This window comes from Rhynchophorus ferrugineus, unplaced genomic scaffold, assembly GCF_030347505.1.
Source record: "Rhynchophorus ferrugineus isolate W39M unplaced genomic scaffold, kcgeb_rfMv2 rfM11, whole genome shotgun sequence".
Lineage (NCBI taxonomy): Eukaryota > Metazoa > Arthropoda > Insecta > Coleoptera > Curculionidae > Rhynchophorus > Rhynchophorus ferrugineus.
In genome coordinates this window covers 32136736-32159680 of record NW_027472590.1, presented here as the reverse complement: position 1 = coordinate 32159680, position 22945 = coordinate 32136736, and the positions used below count along the sequence as shown (strand labels likewise).

The window sequence follows — 22945 nt, the reverse complement described above, 5'->3', positions numbered from 1 at the left end:
TGAGTCTTCAGTGGAAATTAGAAAAACTATATATCATGTACGATTTAGCAACCAATTTTGGAAAAAAGTCGTTTTATAAAGTTCAATGTAGCAATAAAACAGTTGAAATATATGATCTAAAACTAACACCAAACAAAGAAACTGAAGCTCTAGATTATGTTATTCAAGCAAAATGCATCAACGACGTAAAAATGAAAATAATCTCCTTAGAAAAAATAAAGAGAAGGTTGACAATGTCTCTAGTCCCTTAAAAATGTATTTAAGCCTTAAGCGGCAGTCAATATTTTTGAGCTATTGGACTGTATTTTTTAATCTCTAGTCCATTTGTCCATCTTATTTACTGCTTTAGACAGAGATATATATTTTTCCATGAAAATCAGCAGCAACAGAGCTGACAGAGGAGTGGTCCCAAGACACTACTCTGGTTAACTATAACTTATATAGCTTTAACTGCTAAGAATGCCTCTTCTTGCGATAGTCTAAATTTTCGTTCGAAAAGATATGTTTTGTAGATTTTGTAGATTAATATCAAATGCCGTACCTGGTTAAAAGCTTGTGAGATGTCCGGGAATATTGTAGGGAAGTCTTTTCAAATGCCTTTCGAACAACCAGTGTAACTCCAACAAACTGTAAATATGTTAATAGCATAAATTGTTAAATACGTTTTAACAGCAGTTTCTCAGACCATTTTTATATCACGAAACCTATAGCGAAACCTGCCGGTTTATCAAGTTTTTTTAGGCATCATTATTTGAGTAATTTTAAAACATTCCGGGACATGCTTTAGCCTCAAAAAAAGCACTGCATTGAATATGTATCTCAACATGACGATTGCTTTTTGTGGCAGTTCTTTCAATAACCCTGGTGAAATATCATCAATTCCAGGAAGCCTTTTAAAGATTGAGGTTCCGTGACAACTTCCACTGGATAAATCAACTTGACAGCTACATCGGGCTGATAAACAGGATTTGTATCCTATTGGATTATATACCATTCGATTGGAATACGTCAGCTAGATGTTGTACGAAAAAATTCAGCTTAAACAAAAAGATAATGAGAGAGATCAATTGTAAAAAAGCTCCTGGAAATGATTTAGTCATAACAGGAAATGCAATTTTACCAATTATATTACCAAGCATAGTCCTGAGATAGAATAGAAACAATAGAAACTAATAGAATGTATTTTAGAACATTATGTTCATATATAGTTTGTTCTTTAAATCTATGAAGTATGAAAAGCTAATATGGTCAAACATATTTAACAACTTCGTTTCGTCCATGGTCTTGAACTGTAGTCGAACAATACACGAAACTAGGGCACCTTGTTTGATTTATTATTATTGCAGCTTGTGTGATTTATGTTTACTACCCGTTTATCTCATTCCATTTATAATACAATGGAAATAACAAAATGTTAATCAATTGTTTTTTAGATAGTCCCCGATGTATAACATGATTCTGCTTCACTTAACTAAAACTTCCATTAAAAACCTACAATTTAATTAAAACAATTAGACAGGAAAAAAGTAATCGATTTCGTTTATCTAACGCCTTAATTATTAGGGGGTATTATTGTGTTCAACAAGCTTGAACGGAATACGCTTGAAAAATAAAAGGTTTTACTGCTGATTTGAATATATGAGGATTCACGAGACGAGTTGCGCCTCAAAGGCTTAATTAACGGGCTTGTTTTTAACAATCTACCTTAGAACATGCCGTAAAATTCGCACCTAATTACAATGTTTATAAAACCTTTACTAATATATATATATATATATATATATATATATATATATATATATATATATATACTAGCGACCCGACCCGCGTGCAATGCTGATACAAAATTAAATACACTACAGAAAAAATATGAACGTTGTATATAAAAACATAGCGGCCCGCTCCGACTTTGTACGGGCTTAAAATATATATGACTATGTCACTCAATGAAAACATGATTAAAATCGATCCAGTATTTTTGGTTCATTCATTACTGCCCTTGGCCTGCACGCATTAAATTTGGAGTAAAACAATTCCTCTTCCCCTATACTTACTATGAAGATTTCCTGCTATCTTTGGAATATCTAAATTCATACAATTTTTATTACATTACACATTTTTAAACGCAAATTTTAAATTTGTAATGTTTCCGAAAATATTTGTTTAATTTACATGCTGTAAGGAACCATATTGATCTATATTAATTGCACACTGTATTTAAGGTACTTAATTCGATAAGGATTAATGCCGTATTGTTTAAAATAGCTTCGTAAATAAGCCATTATCTCACGTAAAAAGTAAACAATAAAAATGGTTAATGTGGGTTATCCCTAAAAGATAAACATATACCATCGGGGACTTTTTTGTAGACCTTTTTATGGTGTACAATACTGTAGTACATTAATTTGATCTAACTCGTAGGGTTAGGCAGCGTTTTTGCTAATTGCTAAATAAGCCTAAAAATAGGTTAATTTACGACATCACGTTAGAAACCTCTAAAATTAGCAATGTTGCCTTAGTATATTATGCATGTATTATACATATAAACCTTTCTCTTGAATCACTCTATCTATTGAAAAAAACCGCATCAAAATTCCTTGCGTAGTTTTAAAGATTTAAGCGCACATAGGGATATAGGGACAGAAAAGGCGACTTTGTTTTATACTATGTAGTGATATATATATATATATATATATATATATATATATATATATATATATATATATATATATATATACTCAGGTACTACTCAACTTCTAGGTTGGTACTACTAGGTTACTACTCAGGTAGGTACTCAGCATTTTCAGCTATAAGCTTTTGCCTTACTGAAAAGTCTTGGAGCCAGTGTGGACTTATGGTGTTTAGAGAAAGCAACAGAAACATCAAAACCAAACAAAGATTCTAAAATATGGTACTGCGAGTTATTCTTGATGCTTCATGATACATTCGTAACGACAGTCTATATAAGGCACGTGAAGCCAGGCACTGTTATCAAGGAGTACGCCCAAAGAAGCACATCAATGTTGAGGTCCTGCAATTCCTAGATAATGATGGTTTAGACAGAGGATGAAACAGAATAAAACCATTTGAACTAGTTCAGTGAAGTTATCAGTAAAACTCTATGTACTTTAAAAACATTGGCATGGATGATAAGTTATATTTAGGCTTTAGTTAGATCTAAAAAGAACTTTTAATGTAATGACCAAGGTTCATCAGAATCTCATTTGCCGTTCTCAGGTCTTGCGTCCCATTATTCTGCGTCTCGCTACGCGAGCTGAGTTCTTTTACTTTTTCCTCAACAACGAAAAAACAGGTGTACCGCAAAATAATGTTTTGGGTCCACTTGTTTACCCGCTCTGTACATGTGACTTGCCACAAATAGAAGATGAGACTTGAGATGAGACGAAAACGATACGTAAACAGAAAACCATACATTTTGGACAATAGAAACAGTACTTGTACAATTGGACAGGGGGACTGGGCCTTTTCTATGATCTTATCTACATATTCAACAGTTTTCGAATGAACTAAAATCTCGATTAATTGGCTATTGTAGTATAAGGTATAGAATATAAACACCTCTGGCGTATTATCTCGCTTGATTTGACTCAGTTCAAAGAAAACTGAGCCAACCGTTCATAAATCCATCAAATATGATCTTAAGATCAAATAAGAAGTACGAAATCTGATTCCACAAAACACAAACTGACTGCAAATCCATTTATGTACAAAATAATTGATACTTCGTTATTATACTTAAACATTTGAGTGCAGGTTTCGATATTTTAGAATTAAAAGCAATAGAAAAAACGCATGAGGGGTAGTATACTTATTGATAATGACCAGCCATTAAGGAAAATCGATATTCGATTAATATACTTGGGTGTTCCGAGTCACAATAAAAGTTTCTTGGGACTTTACAAAAGTTTGTTTTAAAGGAAAACAACCATTATATAGCTAAAACTACAATGAAGCGATTACACAGAGGTAATCAGTGACAAATTTCACAGAAAGTTTTAACGGAATATTAATAGAATTTGATGGAGCAGCTCTTAGATAACTTTGGCACGATGGAAGAATATACAGTAATACTACTAGAAAAAAACTTACTCTGCATTTGAAGTAAGCATCGTTATGAGATACCGCGTCCTAAAAATAGCTGTCCGAATGTCCCAAATAAATGTCCGAAAACAATTTTGACTTTAAAAACTCCTCTTAGGGATATACTTTTAAAGAGTTGAGTTTAGAAAATATACAAGAATATAGAATATTTTGATATTTTTAGACTAAAATACCATGTTTAAAAAAGCTATGAATTAATTCCCATAATATAATTCCCAAATATTTAATACGTTCATATTTGCAAAGTCTTATAGTAAAAATAAAATATTTTTAACAAAAAAATTGAACCGACTTCAAAAAATTAATAAGGAATTTAGATTTTTAACAAAAAAAACGTTTTATAATAAATTATGTACATAATAATCGTTGTAATAACTAAGTAAAAATAAAGAAAAAGCTTATTTAACCTATCGACTACACGTATATTATATACTACTAACAGGTCAATTGAAAAGTCCCCGGCCTGACACATAGATGGCGCTACTAGAATTAAATCCATATGTTTCTTAGTTAGCCCTAAACATAGCTCCATCATTTCACCCACTCCAAGGGGTGGGAAAACGCAACAGTCGACTGGTTATGGCGTCTGTATTTTAGGATGCGCACAGAATAATTTTCATTGACTACGTTGAAAAAGAAGGACCATCAACTACTACAGCGACTATTACATAGCGTTATTGAACCGTTTGACCGAAAACGGCCACATTTGAAGAAAAAGGAAGTGATGCTTCACCAAAACAATCAAAAATCCATGACTTGGGTTTCGAATTGCTTCCTCATCCACCGTATTCTTCAGATCTGGCCCTCAGCGACTATTTCCTGTTCTGAGATCTCAAAAGAATGCTCGCTGAGGAGAAATTTTCGTCGAATAAATAGGTGATCGCCGAAACTGGGGCCTATTTTGAAGCAAAGGGCAAATCGTAAAATGGTATCGAAAAGTGGGAGGGTCGCTATAATCAGTATATCACCCTTGAAGGGAATTATGTTGATAAAAAAACTATATATATATATATATATATATACGACATAGAACATAGAACCTCTTAAAAAAGAAAACAGATACAAAAAACATGAACATAGCGACCTATTTATTAAGTAAACCGTATAAATTACATGTTGGCAATTACGCCAGAAGAAAAGGATTATCCAACGCCCAGAGCTGACTAATAATACACGCAAAGATGAGTAGAATACATCGAAAGTATCCGCGGGCCATACTCCGGCAGCGACACGTGTCGAATTACTTCCAACGATATATTGTTCGACGAAAATACATCTGAAATGAAAAAAAAAAAACGAAACAGATATGCGTGTGTTTTTAATGTACCCATCTAATTTAAATAATGTATTCGATTGCTTTTAAAGTTTACATTACAAAAAGATCATTTTAAGAAGATTTGTTTTGACTGAAAAGAAACTGTACAGTTCTTTTAAATGCTGGAACCATATGAATGTTTTAATATAATATAAATTATTATTTGGTATAATAAGATAGGTGACTATAGTATAGAACCATCAAAATATTGCTTTTTGATAGTAATACAACCCATCACATTATATTAAATATAATTTTCCATATTAGTGAGTAACTGAAGAAATAATAAAATTATTAAGGGCTTTATATTGACCTCGATCGATATTGGGTTATTTACACTTTAGACATAATTAAAGGTACCTAAAATAGTAAATACTAATATTAGAATAATCTTAATTCAATGAACAAATTACCTTTTTTAATCAATCCTTGTTTTTTTTTGTAGAAATTACTTTTACTCCAGGCAGTAACATTTTCATAAAGTAGTTCTTCAAACATTGATCATAGCCGGATTGATGGCGCAGTGGTAAGGGCGATGGGACGGTCGTCTTGTTACTGTTGCGATAGCCGCGGGTTCGAATCTTGCTGGGGCATGGTCGTAAATTTATGTTTATGATTGTTTAAAATTTGTGAATGTTCTATGCAAGAGTGTAAAATCCGACAAGGGAAATGATCCCAGTCACGCCAGTAACCAGGCTGGGTAAGATCGGATGTCTTCTGGGATGATTTCTAAAGTTGGTCACTCGCCAGTCGGTAGGCTTATTGCTGAGGACCGTGGTTCGGAGCCCACGTTAAACTTTAGGCCCAGTCCAGATAAACCCATTAAAAAAAACATTGATCATCTAGGTTATTTTATATTTTATTTTATAGCTTATTTTTTCTCTTAGAACGTTAACAATCTGCCCGTGGGCAATAAGTATTATTATATGATTTCCGTTATACAATACAACTATCCTGACATGTAGAAGATAGCCTGATTTTGTTAAGTGATGTGTTGTATAGACTTTTAATCTAAATTTTATTCTAGATATTATTCTAACTTATTCTAAAGTCTATCCTAACTTATTCTAGAGATTATTAAATCTCGCTCTATGTGTCTATTAATCAGTTTGTATGGTAGTTTGCGTTTGAGCATACGCACTACAATGTCATCGTGTACATTTAACTGTTTGGCTAGTGCATTGGGATGCACTAATAGTCTTTCAGAATACTTCGAACTAACACTTAGAATTACACTCGTTATGGGTTCTAAGGGGATATCGAGCTGAATCAGTTTGTTGGAGACGTAATATAGAGCATCGACGATGACTCGCAACACTTTATTATGGAACCTCAGGAGGATATCTATGTTAGATTTGCTAGTAGTACCCCACAATATGGGCCTAAGTATTGACTTATACAGCAAAACTTATGTTATCTCACGATAATTTAGATTTACGCCCTATGAGCCAATATATTTGATTTAGTTTAAGCCCAAGCTGTTTGCCTTTTGTCACTATATGTTTTTTCCATGTCAAACGTCGATCAAAATGCAATCCCAGATATTTAACGTTGCCTGCTTGCGGCTGTTCGATTATATAATTTAAATTTTTTATGGTATGATAATGCGGTTTATTTAGTTACAATATAGTGTAAATATTTGATTGAAATTTATTTCTGATTATTTTTCTCAATAAAAGCTTTTTTAAAGTGGAGAAAATGACCGAAATACATGCAAGCAGCACCTTATAATAAATATTGATATCGTTCCGAAAATATAGCTTGTTATACTGATAACGCAAAATTGATTAATTGGATAAATTATCAGGTAAAACATACCTACACATAAGTGCCGACAACTGTGAGTCTTTGTTAAAACTGTATAATTTAAACTAACATTAAATCAGCAATCAATTAGTAAAAGCAAGTGGTTAAGTATCTCTTAGTAGACCCTTGTCTGTGGTTTGATGTATCGAGAAGGGATAGCAACTTTAAGATAAGGTGGCTTTATATACAACGTAGGCTAAAAGTCCCGCTACCATTTTGATTGCCTATAACTTTGCCCAAAGAAAAGATAAGTGAGTTTGGTTTTCATAAAAAGTTTATTTGGTCTTTACAGTTTTTCGTTATAGTTATATCGGCTAAATGGTGACTGCGATTAGCTATGCAACTTTCGGCTCTTTTTAAGGCATTTTTCATGACATCCTGCAACATCTGAGGCTGAATTTCTTCAATTTCGTGACGAATATTGTCTTTAAGTTGTTGAATCGTTTGGGGCTTATTCGCGTAAACTTTTGATTTAAAAAAAAAACCCATAAGAAAAATTATGCTGCTGTTAAATCCAGAGATCTGGCTGGCCGTGCTAAATCTCCACTTCGCGAAATCAGTCTTCGTGGAAAAACGAGCTAATGATGTTTCCAGCATGAATACCACACCATATATTTGTTTTTAGTGGATAAAATGATGTTTAATGAATTAATTAAGGATTCTGTGTTCCCAAAAACCGACCGTTCTGTTTATTGGCGTGGCCACTGAGAAGAAAATGGGCTTACAGCTACCAAATATACTTCTAATGTGTTAAAATAAATAACATTCTGGTGAAGCTAACATTCTACGTTAAAAAATTACATTTAAATGCTATCTGTGGCACATATACAAAAATAAACTAAAAGTTCAAGGATTTTTTTGGTTAACAGTTAACCGGATAATTCGTTTCATTTCTATTTTTAGTATTTTTCGAAAGCGCATAAAATATCTTAATTGCTGCTGTCTAAAAATAACTCTCGTGTTATGCAAATTGTAAATGTAAATATCAGGTCGTCCCATATCAGAGACAACTTCATTCTCCCAGTAAACGGACTTCAATTTTCGAGAAAACGAAGAATGAGACATTTATTTAATTAACAGGTTAATTGAAAAGTCCCCGGCCTACCATAGTAAGACACATTTTTTTGGCAAAATTAGTTTTTTTATTCCACATAATTCTCTTCAACGGTGATACATTGATTATAGCGACCCTCCAACTTTTCGATCCCATTTTTATAGTACAATTTGTCCTTTGATTCAGAATAGACCTCAGTTTCGGCGATCACCTCTTCATTCGACGAACATTTCTTCCCAGCGAGCATTCTTTTAAGATCTGAGAACAGGAAATAGTTTCTGGGGCCCAGATCGAGAGAATAGGTGGAATGAGGAAGCAATTCGAAGCCCAATTCATGGATTTTTGCCATCGTTTTCACTGACTAGTGACACGGTGCAATGTCTTGGTGAAGCAGCACTTTCTTTTTCTTTAAATGCGGCCATTTTTTGGCGATTTCGTCCGAATCTGCTTTCGGTCTGCTCCGAATCATCAACTCGTTGTTGTTTTTGGTCAAAAGTGAGCTCGCGCGGAACCCACTTTGCACAGAGCTTTCTCATATCCAAATATTCTTAAATGATAATAATAATGATAGTAAATGAAATAAGCTGTTCACATTAACGATTATTGAAATACTCTCCATTTATTGCTTGATTCCATTGATATCCAATGACCTGACTCAGATGTCACAGAAAGCTGTTTTTTAAACTGTAAACAGTAGCTTTAGCTAGAAAATAGATTCAAATATGCCTATTTCCGCATTTTATTTAAATACATTAATAATTTCCACCAAAAATACGGCGAAAACTTATTAATTTTTCTGTCAATAATCGGTTTATGAACACTTTTCCCGTTGAATAGGCCATATTAACTCCAGAACATATATTGTCTTCTATTGTTGCTAGTTTATTACCATAAAACATTAATATCATCTAATTTTGTGACATCGAGACGTCGCAATGTTGCCGCATCAACTCTGAGTTTTAGTTCAGTATGACTTTGACATACAACAAAATTCTAATCTAAATAAAATAATTGAACAATACATGTTAACAAATATTATTTATTTTAACATTATAGTAGATCTAAAAACTACAGTTAATTATACAGCCATAATAGTTCATAGGTTATAGTTATAACCTCTTATCACTATTGCTTTCAAGAATTTTACATACGTCTGACAACCGAACGACTTTGACAGGCTTCTTCATTTACGTATTCGAACTAATCAGACAGCATTGTGTCTCTTTTTATCTAGAATAAAATGAGATGAAATATATTGTCTGATTCCAAAACGAATTTACAAATTGCCGTAGAAAATACATTAAACATCTTAATGACGTATGTATAAAAAATAACTTTTAATAGACTATGAAGGTTTATGATGTATTTGATATGAATCAAACTAAAATAAATGTTTATCATCTTTTTGAGATTATGAAAATTGATGCTTAATGCTTGTTCTCAATATATTGAGGTATTTATTACTTAATAATCAATTATTTCTGTAGGTGTGTTACATTTATCTTATTTGACGTCATATCTAAAGGCTGTATGATTCTTTATTCAACTTATTATACGTCATATAACTACTAATTTCCGACATCATCTGAGAATGAATTCTTATCTCGTTTAACCTCTACAAATGTCAGCTGGCAAGCAAATTCCTTATCACTTAAATAAAGCGATCGATCAGGAAAACAACCGCAAACTTTCAAGGAAAAGGGTCTTTGTCGAACTCCCAGCATAAACAGGATGTTATGCAACAACCATATGGTGGTATAGTCGCAGGTCTGCCCGGTCAAAATATAATGAATGAGTTTATATCTAGCGTTCTCTCTCTCTCTCTCTCTCCCTCTCTCTCTCTCTCTCTATCTATCTATCCGAATCGCATGATGATTGTTACTGGGTAAAAAACCGGTTAAAATTCGAGTTTCGTAACCCACTCACTAGGGGAGTAGTCGAACGCCAGAAATCCGTTTACCATCTTCGAACTGGTATTAGGCATTGAAGTAATTCAATTTTTTTTTTATATGAGATACATTGCCGGACAAAATATTTGTTTTACAACTGTGACTTAAGACCTGTGTTGTTTTTAATAATGTATTCAGGTCTGTTGTTTGGAGATAGAGTTATGGAGGACAAACCTGTCGTATTTACAGTACTGATGGCACAATATTGTTCGTACATAGTTTTCTTATTTATCTATTTGAAATTAATTTATATAAATCAATATTGTATAAGAATTTACGTATTTTATCTAGGGTAAGTTATTTCTTTCAGTAAACTTTCGCTGTATTGAAATGTTTATACTTATTCTATCAAAGTAAAACAAAATATATCAAGTATTTTACTTTCTAGGTTAAAAATACTCCAAAAATTTATAAGAAAATGTACTCCTATCTTTGGCGGCAACGATAAATGATCGGCATAATTAAGCATCCGTTCTCAACAAACGATATCAACGCAAATATTGTAAACATTAAGCTTTCCGTCAAAATTTACGACCAATTCCGTATTCAAAACAACGAAAAAAAGATCATTTATTAACAGCGTTGCGTTTAGATAATCGCTTGTAAAACATAAACGTTTTTATATTTCGTTAGGAATACGCGTCCTCAATTCCACGAAGAACCGGACGAGTTGTAAGAACATAACCCGAATTGTAACCTTTTCGGTCTCAAGATCGATATAGAAGGCGACAATACAACCGTCGAAAAAAAAGCTCGTTCATTCGTGACCTTTTAAAAAAAGTAATTGTATATAAATATATACCTTTCACCGACGACTTTTAGCTTTTATATCGGAATTAAATACGGTTTTTTTAGGTTAGGTTCGAACCTATTTAATCGCTTTAGCAGCTCGGTGAATTGATAAAGATTTATGGGACTTTGAACGTTTTAATGAATAATAAAATATGGCTGAGTTAAGTTGGTATTTTAGAGTGGCGACTTTCGATTGATGCTAATCTGTGTGGTCGGATGAATCTTTTTACTAGCTTATTTAGATATCAAAGAGCTCGCGAGGAAACAAGTCGAGAAGAGCAGGATTTAAAACGAATTGCATATTGTCCGGTTGGCGGCTTGGTTATCTCTGAAAAAAAGTAATTAATGGATTTTTAGACCATCTTACAGCTTCAAATGCCGAGTTTTTAGTGAATGATTTGTTACAAAAATTTAAAATGATGGGGTGCCGAATGTCTTTCAAAATATATTTATTGCATTCCCGATTTACCGCCCCCCCAATCTTGGAATAGTGAGTGCACGAACAAGATGAACGCTCTCAGCAGGATATCATCAAGGAAGATGAAAAGCTAAAATGTTAGCAGATTATTGCTGGTTTCTAATGAAAGAGGATTTTAGTGTTCACAAGAGGAAAAGTTCAAATCTCCTCATTATCTTCCAGAATATAGGGCTCATTTTTTTCTATTGGCCACTTAAACCTGAGCTATTTTGATACATTGTCTATTTCTACATATATATTAATATTTTTTTTTATAATATTAATAATATAAATAAATAAGTATGATTTATAATTTTCATAATGTCTGTATTGATTTGTAGTACTTTAATTTGTCATAACTTTTAAATGTTACGTGTTATTAAAAATCCGTTTATGTTTTTGTGTTCAGCAGGTATAATTTGACAGAAAAGCCGAAAAATAATTGATGTTATAGACTGGAAGAAAATTTTCACACTGTGTTATTAGTGTATGTTCAATTTGATTACATTTAACTTCAATATGCAATGCTTTAACCATTTAATCATCGTCCATGCCTGGGTCTAGTTACTTATGTAGTTACTTATCTTTCATTTCTTTTCCCAATTTTCATTTTCCAATAGCAAACACTATCTGATAATGTATTTTTTATTAGTTTCTTTTATTGTTGAGTAGGCTCCATCTTGATTGGCTCTAAATATTCTGGTTGAGATCTAGGAGTTTAAAAGTTTAGTGCATGGTTTTCGTAATATTTTTTGAAGCTTGTGGCTGGAAGAAATCGAAGTAGGTTATGAAATCAGCATGCAAAAAAGTATTAATATTGTCATATTGCTAGTATAGATGTAAAGCAACGTTTAATTAAATGTCCTAAAAGGAACTTATCATAAAATTGTCTCACAGTGAAATTGATGAAGTATAGATACGGTAAATAACAAACATGTGAGTTAAGTGATTTAAAAAATGGATTCTCTTTATTGAATTCAAACTCAGGAGCTTCGATGAGCATTGTTAAGTTAGTGTATATAGATATACTGCAACATTCGAATGGATAGATAACTTGGTATTGTTAAAAATAACCATTTTCAATCATCAATGTCCGTATTATCATCATCAGGCCAGAGAAAAGATGAACAGAATCTGTTATAGAGGCAATTATAAACTGCAGCTGGCTTAAACTAAATGCATATATCTTGTAGTTATAAACCATAATTGTTTTTAATTAAGAAAAGTTAAAATAAATACTATCAAAATAAATAATAATAATAAAATCAATCAGTATAATAAACATTTGTCAAAACTGCAGTTATTTAGCAATTTTCATATCAATATCCTGATATAATAATGTTATGTTTATTTAAGTCACTGGATACAATATCCACAATGAAGTACCAGCATAGTGGTGCTATATCAGATTTCATCATAATGTTTATTGACATCACTTAAATATTAGAACACCTGTCTTGAATATAAATGAATATATTTCTTATATTTTAATTCATTCACATATATATACTTAGGTGATCATTGTCAGTAATACACACCTGGAATAATGAAAAGATAACAGGAATGTGATATGAACGAATTGCTCATTCAATTGGCAGAAAGCGCCGCAAATATTTCCTGATACGTATGATGAATATATGATGCTTTATTTACATAGGATTGTTTTTTGGATGCTTCATTCAATTACAAAGTCAACAGCAAATTTTACAGTTACAGTATGAGATTTTATTTGCTTATTTTTGTAGAAGCGTAGTTGATACCGATTATCATATACCACGGGTGGTAATTGATGTTCACGATGATAAGACAACAGACACAGTATACCACTTATTATTGAAATGGAAGTCACCTATGTGACGGTAATCCCCTAATGTACGTGTGAAGCAATTATAGCGGACTGTTGAAACTTACTTGCTTATATCAACTAAAGGATAATATGTTAATGCTTGTAAAGAAGTTTCATATAGAACATCGAAAATTACACTAGCGGAAGAAAAGTTTCATCTAATTATATTAAGACGTTTTGACTGACCCTGTAGATGCCTTTAAAAATTTTCCTAGCACTATTTTTAACAAACCCATTACAGAAAAACGTTTGTTCTTATTAGAGCATGAAAAACAGGTGTGACTTTATTTTAGATAACATGAACGATTACGATCCATCACCGTAATAATAGAATAAGAATAAGCAGGTCTTGTAATCTACCGTATAATTAAATATTGTTTAGTGCGACATTTAAACCCGAAGACGTACCTTTATATTGAGGAATTAACATATGGATTCAGTAGTAAAATAATTGATTTTTGACTGCTTTGTAACTCTATTGATCAAGGTAAAAGAGTGATAATGATGATAATGATGATGTATTAGTTATTTTGACCAAAAGAAGATTTTTTTTGCAAAAATCTGTAGTTGAAGTGAATCTATCACATTAGGAATGTTTAGGAATTTTATGTCTAAGACTAAATATGTAGTGACAGGACAAAAATATACGGTTATGAGGATGTTCTATCCTCTATCTATGGTTATGAGAAAGTAATATCAACATAATACAAGTATTTTTCAGAATGAAGTCCTGAAAAATATTGTGGAATATGCACCTAGATAGTGTAGGAATAATTATTTTTATCGAGACTTTTGAATTTCAACTACCAGGACCTTGCATGAAATAAAGATATTTCCAACAATATATGAGGAGAGACTTCTTCACACTCCCATGTAAATACTGAACTCGGACGCAGACTCAACAATGGGGTTGATTAACAATGGTTAACATTAATAAAAACATTAAAAAGAGTTAATAGATTATTTTGTTTTATTAGAGACTGAGGACCAAGAGTATTTCTAGATAAGTACTTTAAGTCATTGAAGACACAAATTGTAAGTTCGTCCTCAAGGACTAGTTTTCACTCAATTGATTATTACAACGCTATGTAATAGTCGCTGTTGATGGTCCTTTTTTTCCAAGATAGTCAATGAAAATTATTTTGACGCCATGACTGTCGATTGTACTTCGGTGTAAAATGATGGAGCCATGTTTCATCCATTTTCACATATCGACGCAAAAACTCGGGTTTATTACACTTGATCATCTTCAAACACTGCTCCGAATCATCAACTTTGTTTTTGGTCAAAAGTGAGCTCGCGCGGCACCCACTTTACGCAGAGCTCTCTCATACCCAAATATTCGTGAATGATATGATGTACACATTTAGTTGATATCTTTAGAGTGTCTGCTATTTCATTCAGTTTTAATTTACGGTCATTCAAAATTATTTTGTGGATTTTTAAAATGTTTTCGTCGGTAACAACCTCTTTTGGGCGTCCACTGCATTAACCGTCTTCGCTGCTCATTTCACCACGTCTAAACTTAACATACAAATTCTTGATGGTTGATTTTTCTGGGGCAGTGTCCGGAAACTCGCGATCAAGCCAAGTTTTTGCTTCAACTGTATTTTTTCCCTTCAAAAAGCAATATTTTATTAACACGCGAAATTCCTTTTTATCCATTTTTTTCACAATAACAAAATATGATTCACTCAAAATGCTATAATTCACAAACTAATGATCCGACAGCTGTCAAATTTACACACGCATCTTCTGACGGTTAGGGCTGACTATAAAACATATAGATTTAATTCTAGTAGCGCCATCTATGTGTCAGCCGGGGATTTTACAAATGCCCTGTTATAATATATTAATAAATAAAAAAAATCTCTATTAACAGCAGAGTAATATTTCCTACCCAAGTAATTCCTTTTTTATCCCTTACGCTATTTATTATTTAGTTATGTCGTCACATTGCTGTATATTCATTCGAATTATACATTATTTATATCAAGACTCTCTGGAGTACTTCAGCTAGTTGAGGGCAAACGAGCAAAAGAGAATATAAAAAAGGTACTTCAGAGTTGCCAATTCAGACGACGCTACTAGATTATTAAATAGTGTGGAATAAATAAATAAAGGTTTATGGCTTGAAGTGGTACACCACCATTTGTCTTGGATTATTTAATTCATTCCTTTTACAAGGAAAAGAGAGATGGCTTCATTATTATGAAGAGGGTTTAATTACTATCAATGCTGACTTTTCGTCGTCATTTTGTCTATATAAAGATTAACAATTCGTATTTTGGGGTACGTGATGTTAGGATAGAGGTGATGTATATAGATATTTTTTTACTTTTGAGGGTATATGGTACTTCTATTGGGTTAGGAACTTATTTGCCCATGTCTAACGTTATAATTTTATGGGAATATATATTGATTTCATACGTACTGTACGGGGATATTAACAGAGTACGAAAAATTATAGTACGGAGTACTGGGTGATAATGATTGCACACTTAGTGACCCACAAAATATGCAATGTAGAGTACGATATGTTGTACTTTGAAGTACAAGGTTTCATTGTACTTTAAAATTAAATTGCATTGTTCTAATTTCACCTGATGTACATACAATGTTGAAAATAGTCTAATTATTTGAAAGTTTTAAGGAAACAAAGATACCTTAATATCCCATAACTGTAATTAACGTCATATGGAGACTGTCCAGAGATACCATACCTGAAAAAAAAAGAACTTGTTTACTATACATCCTATTATTATTTAATCAGTTATCAAGATTTATTATTTCTTTTTAGGAGTTGAAATTATTTGATCAATTATCTTACCATACTGAAGATGACTGAAGAGAGTGGTTTTATAAATAAGAAAAAGTAAGTTTTGGACTTTACCTTGCTTCACAAAATTGTCGTTTATGGTAACTAGTACTTAAATGAACACTAGTGTACAAGAATTGAGGAAGGTAGAATATGCACGACAATAATTTATAAAAAATATAGTGGTCGATACACAAGAACTCTTACAAAAGGGCCGAAAAAATACAAAAAAGACGAAATTCCTTTTTTCCCTACACATTATTTGTATACTGTTGATATACATTTTTTTAAACTATGGCGCTCATAAAATAAACAAATTAGGTACAGAAATATCGTAAATTATAAACTTCGTACAAAAAATCGTATATATTTTAATACATTAAGTTTTACGAGTATTTTTGTATGCAAAACATCAAAGTATAAATATGGATGGCATGGAATAAACAGTATGTTAAATTCTTACAACTTTAATGTGTAGTGGGTATGTCTACTATGTTCAACAAAAGAATATCCTACCAGCTAAGTAAAACCGACCGTTAAGTACTAATCGATGTCTCATGGTCTGTCCTAGAGATGTTCATACAGAGTCAAAAATTCGGTTAGGAATCATTAGATTTTTTTCAGATAATCGACAGTATTCAATATTCAATTCGAATCTTTTTTGAAATACGTGAAAAAGATGTAGGTAAACATGAACAATATATTAATAGCAAGGATATTTTGTAACCCAATGTACACCGACTAAAAATCTGCCTTAATCAGCAATTTTTAAAATATCTCTATTAATTTCTGAGAAATTTTTGGAAATTTAGTAATTTTGTTACATTTTTGCGACCTTTTCCAAATATCTCTATGGTATCATTGGTCTATTGGACATTTTTTCGATAGATTTTTAAAAATGTTTTTCAACAATAAGTACATTTCAACTAAAGCGTCAATTGAAACAGCCCCACTTGTTTTATCTAAAACATTCTTGATTAACCACTTACTACTGACAAAAGGGAAAAGGCCGAAGCCAAGCCACCGAGACTATTTTGGAAAGGTTGTATCGATATTTATAAAAAAAGCTTATAATACAATTAATTACTACATTCTGTACTAACCTATACTCACAGTGTAAAGAGTTATATAATGGCATCACTGTCGATATTTAGAGCAGACGTAAATATTTACACAAAGCAGACAAAATCAATGATTATTACAGCTTATTACTTTATGAAAAATTTAGACCAACGAGAGCATTTATGTTTATAGGCAATTAGCTCTAGTAATGTACGTTTTTTTGGTGCCAAGATTTTCCGGACAGGATGATTAAATGATTAGTTCATCAGACGTAATTTCAGTAAATAAAATTACAATTATGTACGTAAATAAAATTCAATGTGTTGTCCATTGCATTAAAACATTTCGGAAGTCTTTTGGGGCTCTTCGAAGGTTTCCATCTCTTCGTTATTTCCATCTTTTTAGTGCTGATATGTGTTAAACATAATATTTTTTTAATTAATTACATCTTGCAATCAATATGCTTAGTACAGTCTTAATTCACAAATTAATTTATTAGTACCGTTCTGTTGTACTTGCATAAATATACAAGGCGAGTACGGGATTAATACATCAGTATGTATTTCCCAAATTAGAATAAAACTAATCGCCACGACCCTTTGGGCCACCACGAATTCATCAACAAGTACAAAGGTTGGCAACGCCGGTGAATTGGTACCATGCAGTTCCAGGCTATAAAAGACCATCACGACGACGTCTCGCTCTCTTTTCTTTTCTCCATCCCCTTGTAATAGTACCACTTCCACAGCGCAGCCGTACTTCCTCTATCTAACCTAATATCCTTTCAATTCTCCCGTCGACCACATGTATCGTTTAACATTGAAACAAACAGACCTTGGAAAGTAACTTGTTTGTTTCATCAAACTTGAATAAAATAAAAAATTAAATAAAATATATATATATTAAACATTAATGCTTAAATTTTGAGATAGTATAACATAGCATGTTTCGTGATGACTTATATCTATGGGAAATTTCTAAAAATATCCTGTTATATCCGAGAGAGTTTCGCAAATGTTATGGATTTTTATCATCCGCAATAGTTCACTGCTGATTAGTCTGCTATTAATTACAATTCCAACGAATGTACTAATGTAAACATCAATTCGCTTCAAATAACTTATATAACTTAGCATATCCATTTAATTTTTTGCACTGAAAAATTAAATCAGAAAATATCGATATTTTTGTTGACCGATATTTTTCCATATTTGTTCAAAACAACATTTTTAAAATCTATTTAGAAAACGCAGTTTTGTAGGACCGATCAACAAGTCGCCATTTCTTTCCGCCAAATAGAATCGTTTAAAGTCCCTTAATCTTAATTATGCATAGAGGATGTCAGTCTCGTTTGTTATTAAATTATAGATACTTCTATTTAAAGATTCTCGACGATGAAAATCGAAAAACATTTTGGTAGCATAATATCGACCAGATATGTTGCGTTCTCGCTGATTCTCATCGTGATATATTGTCTCTGAAATTGACGTTGCCATTATACCTGATAAGTCATGCATTTAAACGGTCGTTTTAGCTTTATTGGTTACAAGGTTTTAAAATAGTCATCTGTGACGCGGTATCGGTTAGCAATACCTTGACCCTTTCATCTCTATTATAGTATATGCTTGAAAATAAAATAATATTTGCCGGTACTGTCACAGAAGGCTTGGCGTTTTGGGTTTTATAAATATATTCAGGGATAGTCGTATGTTTATATATGTTTAATATAGTGTATTTTTTGGTTTCTATTCACGGGCCATGTATCCAGAAAATAAACTGTGAATATTAAGTGGAAAACGACTGAAAGACTCGAAAAAGTTGGAAGACAACGAACTGTAACATGTACTAAAAGAGAACGCAGCTCAAACCCCTAAAATAATTTATAACGACTTAACAACTTATATTGTTGTTCTTCTTTGTTTTTTTTCATCAAATGTTTCCAGGAAAAAATCATGTCCTTAATTGCTAATTACGAGTTTGTAAAACCGAATATAACTATAACTGTAGATGTCTACCAATGTCAACTCAATAAAGTAAATGACGTATTATTGTTTTTTTTTTAACCAGCAGACCAGCAACATCTATTGTCATCTGAAACTTCTTGAAAGAGCTTCTTGTTTCCTGTTTCCTTGTTTCTTGTTTCTTGTTCCTGTTGTTTTATTTTCAATGATCCTAGAGTGAGAAGGGAGCCACATAAAGGAGATAGTTTTGCCGCTCCTTTTTGATTTAGAGGTTAGTTCACGGATTGACACTCCTAACGGGTGTAGAGGTAGATATGGCTGGGGGCACATTAAGGAGCTCATTGAATCCGAGGCGATAACTAATCGTTTATCTTGCACATATTGTACTGAGGTCAGGGACCTATACATGGCAAACAGTTCAGCCGTCAATACACTCGATGAAACGGGGAGCCTGAAGTGCCTCTTCGACATCACCGATGTAAATGCTGCTCCCACATAGTCATCGCTCTTGGAACCGTCCGAGAATAAGAAAAGGTCTTCAGAATATTTCTCAGTTTTATATTGATTGAATTGGGTGCTGATATTGCTAGTGTCAGAATTATCCCTCGGTAGACCCCTCATGGAGAGATCGACAGTCGCCATGGGGCAATATATCCTCGGAGGTGTATATCGGTGGAAAAACCAGCGATAAGCGACTACCAACTGCACGGAATCTACGTCAAGAGCCACAGTGTTGCTCTCTAGAGGGGTTGAGTTTGGTGCTTGATGGAGAAAATGTCTGTAGTGAGACAGGTTTGATTTAAATCTTAAGGAGTTCGCAAATTTTAATCAAAAGCAATTCGCGTATGGTTTTTAGTGAAGGGATTTCTATTTCGCAGAGCAAGCTATTTATTGGGCTAGTGTGGAAGGCCACCAGTGCGTTTCTAAGCGCCGAATGAAAAAAATGTGGAACGCTTCACGATTTTGTATATTATCCTTGCGTATTGGCCATGCTGATCTTCTCCGTATTGTTCCGATTTTAGTATATGTACCGCCGAAGTGATTACTATTCTTAACTTGAGCTTAAGCAGTTTAGTTTAATTTTAATTTGGGAAATACTGATGCATTAATCCCGTACTCGCCTTTGTCGTGTATTAATGCAAGTACACCAGAACAGTAATAAATTAATTTGGAAATTAAGTTTGTACCAAGCATATCTAACCAAGATGTAATTAATTTAAAAAAATATAACTGATTAATTATGCAAAATATCTTGTGCTGGTATTAACCGAATATTTTAATTTTAAAATAGATATAAGAAAATTGGAACGTAACTCGAGCTTGAACTATATTTCCTCGATATTTCGGCAACACTGCGCCAGAACGCCAGCCTGTCCGAAAATTAGCCAGATATTTAGTTTTATTCGGCTAGATTTCGCTCGAGTTTCACTGCATCGATTAGTTTAAATATAGACCGAAAACAAAAGAGTTACGAAAACAAGGAGAAAGTGTTCGTATTGATCGATGATGCATTCCAACTTAGTTGAGATTATATATTGTCGAATTTGAAGAAATTTCTTAAGGGTTCCTAAATAATTCTTGTGCAATTTTCTTTTGTTATACGCTAATGCCATTTTTACTAATTTTGAATAGATTAGGGGATGAAAAATCAACGTGCTTTCAGTAGTGCCCATCAATTTTTTAAATTTTAATTAAATTCAAAATTAGGCTAAAGATACTAACCAAGAAGAACAAAATTCTGTGTCCAAAAAAGACCATGAAAAATGCCGATTAGTGGTAAATATTTTTACCGCTGATTTACAGTGGTAAAGGCGGCAGGATACTTGCGATAGTCGCGGGTTTGAATCCTGCTGAGGCATGGTCGCAAATTTATGTTTGTGATTGTTTAATATTTGTGCAAACTCCAACAAAGAAAATGATTCCAGTTATGCCAGTAACCAGGCTGGGTAAGACCGGATGACTTCTGGGATGATTTCTAAGTTGGTCAGTCGCCAGTCGGTAGGCTTAATGCCGAGGACCGTGTTTCGGAGTCCACGTTAGACAGTCGGTCCAGTCCAGATAAACCCTCGTTGATAAAAAGGAGACTTTAAAATATAAAAAAATGACAATGAAAAGCGAAAAATATCCTACATTAAATTCCATAGAAGTATTTGATAGGAACACACAGGAATTCTTTACGATAAGCTGTTGGAATCTGGCCAAATTCTGCTACAAAACTCAACTGTAAAGAATTGGTGCTATCGAAGCAGGCGTTTAAAAAAAATGACAACGCCGATCTTTAGTGGATAGAAAAAGTCGAGAAAAATTTACCGGGAAATTTTAAAACATCTACGATGTTACCATAAAACTTTACAAACAAATTACAATTTATATAAACTTTCTCTAATATACATTTCGGTGTTCCTCTCATTTTTCTAAGCCCCCAGAGCTTCTATTACTTTTCGATTCTATATATAACATTTTTTGAGAATGATATATTACCTACCGAAGCACCGGAAACTTCTAAGCCACGTAAAACAACATTTGAGGCCTAATTCTCGCGGAATAGCTACCGACAAAACTTCCAAAAGTAGTCTCCAGATCTCACGACAGATAAAGCATTTTAGATAACGCAAACAATCTAGCTTTTCCGAGGTTTAAACTAACCGAATGATTTATAAAGGATTTATTATGCGATTTAAGTTAATTGGAGTTCACTTCAACTTTTACAACTAGTTTTGGTTTAGATATCAGTAAAAGAGCGCTGGGTCAGGATAATAAGGCGTTAGTCAAAGTTTTAATACAAAATCAATCAATATGAAATTAAAACTCATTTTCTTACTTGTTCTCCCTTTAATTTATCGTACCCTGTTAAGCATAAAATATTTTAAAAAATAATTAATTTTGAACGCTCGAATGATGTAATATTTAAAACAAAAATAGACGTAAATGACAAATAATAACGAATGACTTTGGAAATGGGAATGTATTGTTATTATATTAGTCTGAAACAAAGGACAAAGTTTTGTTTAAAACATTGAATTGTTTTAAAGGTATCACGATGGAAGACGTTTCAATGCCTTTTGTTTCTGGACTATTATGGTTTTTAGAACGTATTTTATTTATATTTCTATTAAAGTTTTTATGTTTTCCCTTGAATTTTTTTGTATTGAAATACTGTTACTTTGTATGGAAATTAATGTTTTTTAATAAATTCGTAAACACATATAATAGAATGTATTGTCCAACTTTAGCGAGTGTTTTCAGCAATGTTCTTGAGAGTATCCGAATTCTCTGACAAAAAACTATTTATCAAACAAAATTATCCTAATATTAAATGATTTTAAAGTATCTACATAGAAATAGAACTGATATTGATACACATGAATTACATACGTTTCATTTGAATTGTTTTTTGACTATATAACATATACGTCATAGAATGAATGAAGGATTTGGGAAGAAAATTAATGGAACCAATTTAGGGAAAATGAGAGAAAGGCAGAAACTCTTAGTTGTCGTTTCAGAGGGCTTTAGTCACCAAATAATCATTACAAGAAAATAGAGATGTAAACTAATTTTTTATCATAAAATATTTAATTGTTTTCATTAAAAATTGAATATATATATATATATATATATATATATATATATATATATATATATATATATATATATATATATATATATGTATATGTATATATTAAACTTAAAAAATACTTATTTCTAAATTTTACTATTATATGTAGTATTTGTAATAAATTTAAGTATCTCAAAGGTGGCA

At 32.4% G+C, this 22945-nt stretch overlaps 1 protein-coding gene and 1 non-coding gene across 2 annotated transcripts in view; both read right to left on the bottom strand.

Moving 5' to 3' along the window:
- The window catches only part of LOC143204521 (insulin-like growth factor 1 receptor), a 279129-nt gene that overhangs the window by 116569 nt on the left and 139615 nt on the right, over window positions 1-22945 (bottom strand). The gene's annotated exons all lie outside the window — the stretch shown is intronic.
- On the bottom strand, window positions 20122-20228 carry LOC143205372 (U6 spliceosomal RNA). Its single transcript, XR_013007808.1, has one exon. It is a non-coding gene; the product is annotated as a U6 spliceosomal RNA (small nuclear RNA).